An 8,484-nucleotide genomic window follows, 5' to 3' on the forward strand; every position below is an offset into this window, starting at 1 on the left:
ACTACACCTCTAGAAACTTCAAATCTCAAATGTCGCTATAGCAGTAGAGCGCCCTGTGAAAGAACTCGTCCTAGAAAGTACAACCTTTATGTCGGAATTTTCTTAAACATTCCGAAAAACTGGTGGCTGCAACAACGCGTCGCAAGTTTAGATAAAAAATATCCAACTTACCTATCCCAAAATAACGTCAATTTTTAATGTACTTAAGTGATTTCCCGAATCCGAGGACAAAAACAATGTTGTCTGAAGGGAGTCTCCACTTTCTGTTCCACGAAGTTTAGATAAAAATCGACCTATTCCGAACACTAATCATAAGACTTTCCATTATGTAACAGTCACATAAAGTACCATTATGTGATTGTGACATAATGAAAGGTACTAAAACACGAGTGTGGGTTTATAAAACGAGCCGACGGGCGAGTTTCATAAAAACATCTCACTAGTGTTTTAATGCCTCATTATGTACAGTTACATACACTGCTTTATCTACACACATATTATAAGCTCTCTGTGATGTGTTCAGGAACCGCATGTTACGACTGGCGAAATGGCGGCTCATAAAAACTTTTCTCACGCATGACACACAACCGTAGTTTTTAATTTCAATTCATGGACAAACTAGAATCGGCCCCATATCGTTCGATATCAAGTGTGAAATTATCAATGTTTGCTATTGACGTTTCATTTCGAATAAAACTTCATCTCGACTGGTATTAGAATTGAGGTCCAATCTAATTGTTTTGTTTTTCAGAGGTGTTCGAAATTTGAATATAATAATAACATCGAATTTCTCACAGACAAGAAATATGTTCTTACAAAGTACCTTACTTAGTCTACCTTTACGCTGGTCGTAATTTGCGGTTTTTGAACACATTATAGAGAGTTTATGATATGTGTGTCGATAAACTATTATTATGCAATCGTTGCATAAAGAGGGTTCTTAAAATCGAGTACCGTGTCAGTATCAGGTAAGAGATTTTAAGACATAATCATGTACTTTTTCTACGATTAAATAAAATTATGAAACAGAACCGATATTTTAATGTATATTTTGTTAACAATCTACGACAACAAATGCAATTTTTTAAATTTCAACCCATTTATTAGGGTGTCAAATGTTCCACCATACAGCCTCTTAATGAAACCCAAACAATCGATACAAAACACAAAACCAAAGAGATAGAATAGAACTGGCCAGGACATTGTACATTTCGTTCTCTGTTCTTAACTGTGGATATCGGATCAACAGTTGATCGGTTTTAAATTTCCGAAACGAAATAATACATAAAATTCTGAAAACACCTATAGCTAAGCCTTATTTTGAATAACGCGATTATGTATTTATCATATTTTCGTTGTATAAAGATTCTATTCCTCGGAAGAGTCGTTTTATCCAATCACTTTTATTTATAAAGATTTATGACCCGGTAGCAAGACTTTTAAGTCAATTAATCCAATCACGAGGCAGTATAGCGTTAGAGTAGCGTCCTAATTGAAATTTTAATTAGCATAATTACGACGTTCTTTATTTGATACTCATTTTATTTCTGTGTACAGAAGTAGTACGTGGCGGGTACCATAGACAATAAAATTTTGATTCAGAACTAAAAAGAGCGCGTTTTTATGATATGGTTTATGAAATTTCAATTGACAAATTAAAGTATAGGCTTAGAATAATAACGCATAGAAACCTAGCCCGCACACGCGAAGTGAGGCAAATTGAAGCGCTCCCAATGGGCCTACACGAGCGGGCGGGCCGTCAGTGCTCAAGGTCAACCTGCATCGTGAACAGCTCAAGAATTTTAGCTAAAAATGACGAAATGTGCGATAAATGAGTGTAAAAATACGTCAGACAAACATAAAATAGATACTAACATCATATTCCACAAGGAAGTAACGCGTTTCCATGCAATTCCATGGCATCATTATATTTGTGTGTGTGCCGACGAACGTAGATACAAGTTGCTTACGCCTACATAAATTTGATTTTTGCCTCACTTGTGACAGTTCGTTTGATATGAAACTATCATTCTATGCGTTATTATTCTAAGAGTATAGGATTAGAAAAAATATGTTTTAATAATTTTTCATAGTTCTTGTTTTTCAGCCCGTACCGTCGTACCATACAGGTGATGCCACTGCTCAAAAAGTATATACAATGTTATAATACTAAAAAGTAAAAGCAGATTATTTTTAAAATATATCAAAAAGGCGAACAAAAGCTACGCCAATAGCAATTTCTAGTGAATTTTTTTTCTTTTAGTAACAGCGAGTACAATTTTATAAAACTTTTATGAAAATTTTGTTTGCATAAAAGTTAATCCATATATACATATCTATCGCATTCGCTTATATGCATTCGATTACTTCTGATCTTGTAATTTAAAAGTGGTGGTCGTAGTCCGCACAAAAGTATTTAAAAATTAGAAAGAAAACGTTCTTAAACAAGTTTTTGTAGACCGCGCGCATTTTATGCTATATTTTGAGAATCCAGCCAGCATAAGGCTGTCTTTCCACCAGAGTCGCGCGAGGTAGCGAGAAGATGCGAGGACATGTAGCAGCGCTGTGAAACGGTGTGATGTTCTCCACCAAAGCTGCGTGAGGATGCGTTACGTACTTTTTCAGCTACGTGCGAACGGGGTATGGTGTAGTGGGTTGAGCGGTGTTGATATGTCAGCGTCAGTTCTGCCCTCCTTATGATAATTAACGTAATCATAATTAAATTTTGTTGGGTACCTATGATCATAATCTTTTATTTCTATGGCAATGCATTTGTAAATTATATCTTAGTAAGTACTTAAAACCTCCAAAAAATAGTATTATTAGTAGTGAACCTGGAGAAGTATGTTAAGAAGTACGATAGTACTTTTACTTCGCATAACCAACGTAAACAAAGCAAATGTAATATTTATGACTAGTAACATCGTAGTACGATATTTATGTTTAGCAAAACTATGGAAGAGTTTGGATCACAGTCCTGTTCATACAACCTAATTACAGCAAGTACGATCTTTATGATTAGCAAACTCTTGTATATTCGAGGCAGTACGATGTTATTATGATTGAAAGAAATTAAATACCAATTAAATGAAAAAATATAATAAAATACTTCGATATTTAGCTGATTTGGATATTGGTTGGCTTTTGTTTGAATATTGATTGAGTTTACTATAATTTACTAGTAAGAAGAGTATTGTATGCAATCATTACATAATTAGGTCTTACTACTTATGCCACTCGGCAAAGTCTCGGACTTTAAGAACCCTCACAATGCAAAGGTTGCATAAAATATAGCATTTTATTTATTTTAATTAGTTTATATACCTATTTATTTTCATTAAATCGTTTTTTTTTATTTTTTTCTGTAAAAATAGACTTTTCCGCTACCTAGTTCCGTATGAGGTTGTTTAAAAATGCAGAGGAACACTGGCACATGTTAAATATTCTATACAGCACAAACCAAATACATGTTACAAAGACATAAACAAAGCTAAATTTCTAGAAGGGATCTCTTTCAGACAACTCTATCTGTAGTGAAGAATGAAAGTCAGTCTAGGGATCAACACACGAAAAAATTATGTAAAATAAAATTACATTATATAAATAAGTAACATATACACATAAATACTTATGTACAGTAAGCTATACGAATTGGTTAATATTATATAGTTACTGTTTGACAGGAAGAACTATTTTATTTACATATCGAGTTCTTAGGTTTTCGCGATTGTTACACATAGGAAATGAAAGTATTTTTCCGGATTTAAATCAGTTTGTTTGAAAAAACAAATATACGCGATTTAAATCCGGAAAAATAGTTTCATTTCCTATATTTTATTTACGTTTACCTTACTCTGAAAGTCTGGGACAAAACCTTGAAGTGTTTTAACCAACTTGATGTTTATGTTTGTGTTGTAGAGCAAAGTTGGAAATAAATATATTGTTATTTTGTACGGCAAACTGACAGCTAATTTTATGTTTAGACAACCTGAATGACCCAACAAGTCCAGGGTTCAATTTCCGATAGAATCAATTTGGGATAATCTTTTTTGAATTGCTCCTGTTCTGGGTGTCCTGGATCATCAATTCGTTCCGAGGAGTGAATTTCATTGCTCTGGTACTCAGCACGTGGAATTTCCTAGTAGGATATCAGGTAATTGGTGTGACTGTCTTGGACATTATTATTATTATTATTTTGTCAAAGGCGGTGCACTAAAGGAGCCTCCCCACATCATGTAATGGGCAATAATCGGCGAATATCCCACACCGGCAGGCAAATCCTTTTACCATGGTGGCAAGCATTGTAGTGTATGCCATCGATAATAAATTATGATAAGAAGATTTTGTGGTGTACACATAATTCTAACTATCTTATTCTGGGTTTCAACAAACGCGCGCGCTCATTCACACACAAACGCACACACACAACACACACCTGTACATTGTCTTTGTTATACTCGTGTTTAAGAGATTTAGTTCTGTAATTTTACCACGTATTCTTATACTTAAAAGAGGATCTCAACCTTGCATGTAATTTAGTTTGTATTTGAGACTAGATAAAGTATTTTTTTATTATTAGTGAATAAAAGACCAAATTTCGTACCTAGTTGTTATTTTTGTTACAACCTGAATATCACAGCCGAGTAAGTCTTTGTTTTATTTTCAGCAAAATCCTGACTCTACGTCCTTCACTGTCACAAGGAAGACGAAGGCAAGCCTTTAATAAACGTGCAAGTGCACAACAAGCAAACAAAGAAAGCGAAGTCAACACGGGGTATATGTATTTGGAGCAAATATGCGGATCCATTTGCCAAGTTTCCGTGCGGTTGCCTTCCATTTGAACCAGAGCTGCTCAAGTTGTTACATTGATGGGTTGGTAATTGGAATTTAGTTAAAATAGATAGTTTGTGAGGATAGTAATAAAAACATTCATAAGTTTCTCACCGATGGAACCACGGCAAAAAGAAACATTTGTGTTTCACAAATTCGTAGAGTAAATTGTCAAAGAACTCCTAAAATCAAAAGAAATTGGTACAAAATGTAAATTCAAAGTAATAAATACGTGCATTGTACCGGTGACCACATACGGAGACCAGACACGGTCGCTTACTAAAAAACATTACAAAAAGTTCGATGTCTGCCAGAATAGCTTAGAAATAAATAAATAAATAAATAAATAAATAAATAACGCACACACTCAACATAGCCCCGCACTAGGGAAACCCTGTGTCGCGGGTGCCATGGACACACATATAGACAGCCACAAATTACACCCAAACTCACGAGAGAAATAAATGTAGGCCATACAAACATTTCTCCCGGCCCGGGAATCGAACCTGGGACCTCTGCGTGGCAGTCCGGCATGGTAACCGTTCGGCCACGGAGGCAGTTTATAAGTGTGTTCAACATAAAATTGGAAGATAGAGTAAAACTAACCACAATTAAAAGCAAATCAAAGACTTGAGCAAAAATGGCGTTGAACAGGACACATGATAAGAGAAAAAACTGTTAAGTGGACAAGGGATATTGTGGAATGGTACCCGAGAGAGGGGAAAAAAGAAGAAAGGGAGACCATGCTTTAGATGGGAAGACGATTTTAAATATGTTGCTGGAGGAACATGGAGGCCAACAGTGAAATGGAAATCTCTGGAAGAGGCCTATGTCTTACGACAAGGTGAAGCTGAGTCAAAAAATTTGAGTAATAACAATAAATAAATAATATATAATAAGTACACATATCATATAATGTTTCTGTGTCAGATAAGTTAATATCATCAGCAATAAAGGCTATAAAGAAATAAATAAATTTCAACGCATGCCTACGTTATAGGAGGTAAGGTGTGGGGGACCGCCCCTCGTGTCCCGCAAACTGCGCGCTGACAATTAATATGAATAAAATAAGTACACGCACAGAAACTTTGACACAGATCAACAAGCGCCCAATGGTGATTGACGGGGCAGGGGCGGTGCGGCAATATGTCGTTAAGCCTTAGCGAAATTTTAAAATTTTGGGATAAATGTGAATTCAATAACTAGGTACAGGACTTCAGTTGAAAACAAAAATGTAACAGGTTCCTGTAGTACTCAATGAGAAAAATCTCCATGTAAATATTATGAGCAAAGTTGGAAACTTTTTGTTTTTAAAATATTTTGATTTACATTTTATATTATCGAGTAAAATACATCGTATCGTGTAACAAACTAGCACTTTCTTTAAGCAATATCCTTATGTGTAAATTGTTTTTTTTGTATGACCGTTATTAATAGTAAATACCTAAACCATTTGATCTAGCAAAACGATTTTTTTCGATTCTCCTCTAGTGCCTCACATTAAATGAAAAACAAAGATCGGCAACAAGCACGTAGACAAATTCGTGATACCTGCTGATTCGTTCCGTAGCTCAGTTGGGATATACTGGTTAAAATTTAATTTATATTCAGAACATTTAGAAGTATAAAGATAACATTGAAACCAGGAATAAAAATAAACTGTCTGTTCATGACAGTCGTGTTCACAAAGTCAGAAATTCATTTAAGTCACAGATTCCGGTTGATAGTCAAAATTTGCCATTACGAGTTTTAAAACTATAGTGAAAGAAAAACGTAACATTTTTTGAATGTGTGGAAATGGTTATTCACAAAGAGCAACCCTATTTTCATATTCATTCTTCTAATTGCCTTACAAAGGAGCAGTAGAGTTTGTATCAATCAACTATAACAATATTAAACGTAATACCCCTACCTAATAAAATAAAGATTATTTAAGTCTGAGTTTGAGTTTTAATATCTTTTGGAGTTTTTTAACTGTAATTCAGAACTAAAAATCTCTCCGTGGCCGAACGGTTACCACTCTGGGCTGCCATGTAGAGGTCCTGGGTACGATTCCCGGGCAATGAGAAATATATGTACTTAGGTATATATTACAATATAAATGGAATTGAGTAATGAAAAAATGAATATTGTTGTTTTGGTTAAATTAGAGTGCTATGCTGTTTTAAAAAAACTTAATAGTGAAAAAATATTAACATTTTTGATTTCCACAAAAAATATTATTACTCAAGCAAACAAATTGCGCGCGGTCAATGGTCGGTAAATTATTTTGCAGTTTGAAAATTCTAACAAATCTTTGTCGTTATTGTAATACACAGGTGGGCATGGCTCTTTTTTAAACTAAATTGACTTGCTCTTCTGTCCTCGCAAGAAAGAAAGACACAAGTAGCCAATTAAATGTTTTTTAAGTTTTTCTGAGCAAAACAATTGTTACAATTAATTTTTGATATTAAGTAGTTTATTTATGTTACATATACATAAAACAATTTTATACAGAAACTATAGCCATTTGTTAAAAAAAATATTAATATTCTCATTGTTAACTTCGAAAAAAATATAATAATTACAACAAAAGGGTAGAATTGTAGTCAGTTGTGGTATTTTTGGGTTATTTATGAAGTCATTATTGTAATTGAACTACATAACAAGGGCAGAGTTCCCTACATTACTAAGTAAAATCCGTTTGAAATTAGTGCTTTAACGTCATAAACGTCAAATATGGCTTTTCATGGCAGAAAATCTGATAATTAATGTCGTGCCTTTTGAGCTTACTGTATATTCAACAATTATTGAGGTTGAATTCTACAAAAAATTAAGAAGGTCGATCTTTTTTTTCCTGATTCCAAATATGTACTTAAAGTGTTTCTTTAAATGGAACAATATGGGGAAATACGAAACCATAGAAGATACAAGGAAACTGTCTTAGGAACCATTAAGTCTTTTTTTGTGAAAACAATTTTGGCATGGTTAATTTTTTGGTGAAGTATAAGTTGTCCATAAAAATGAATAAAATTGAGACAGTTTCCTTGTATTTTCTATGGTTTTGAATTTCCCCATACTGTCCCATTAAAAAACACTCTGTATAACTAAATTTTGATTAGTTGTGCCTTATTTCGATCAGAGAGCGGTCTTGACCATTACCTTCCGTGGAAAGATAAGGGTCTGCGATGAACGAGCTCACCCAGAACACACCTATTCAGTCACGTTTAAAGATATTTAGGTTATACATCCTACTCAAAAACAAAGTCGTACAGGGCTGGGCTGTGCGCGTAATAGATTATGATGCGCTTAGTACGCCTTTAGGAAATATCGACGAAGTAGAAATGATATTCCACCGTACGTCTGGATGTCGGTAATCTATCACAAACTTGGTTTTATCCCAAATAACGTTTGTTCGAGTTTTCATTCTTTCAGGATATGTTGGATGTTTATAGCAAAGATACGATTAGGTTCGGTTAGGTTAGGTTAAGTTAGGTTAGCCTCCTTCTGTGAAAGCGTACTTTCGCACAAGGAGGCCTCGGAACGGCTCAGAGAGGACGACCCCCTCGCTGACCCGCTCCGAAGACGGCGGCTGGGGAGACGAAGGAGGCAGTGCCCACCTTCTTCCCCCGCTGTAGTGAGCCGTGGGGACAGGGGTCGGGGGACCCTATCTCC

Source organism: Hyposmocoma kahamanoa, unplaced genomic scaffold (genome assembly GCF_003589595.1).
Source record: "Hyposmocoma kahamanoa isolate Upper Pololo Valley unplaced genomic scaffold, ASM358959v1 122, whole genome shotgun sequence".
NCBI classification, from domain to species: Eukaryota; Metazoa; Arthropoda; class Insecta; order Lepidoptera; family Cosmopterigidae; genus Hyposmocoma; species Hyposmocoma kahamanoa.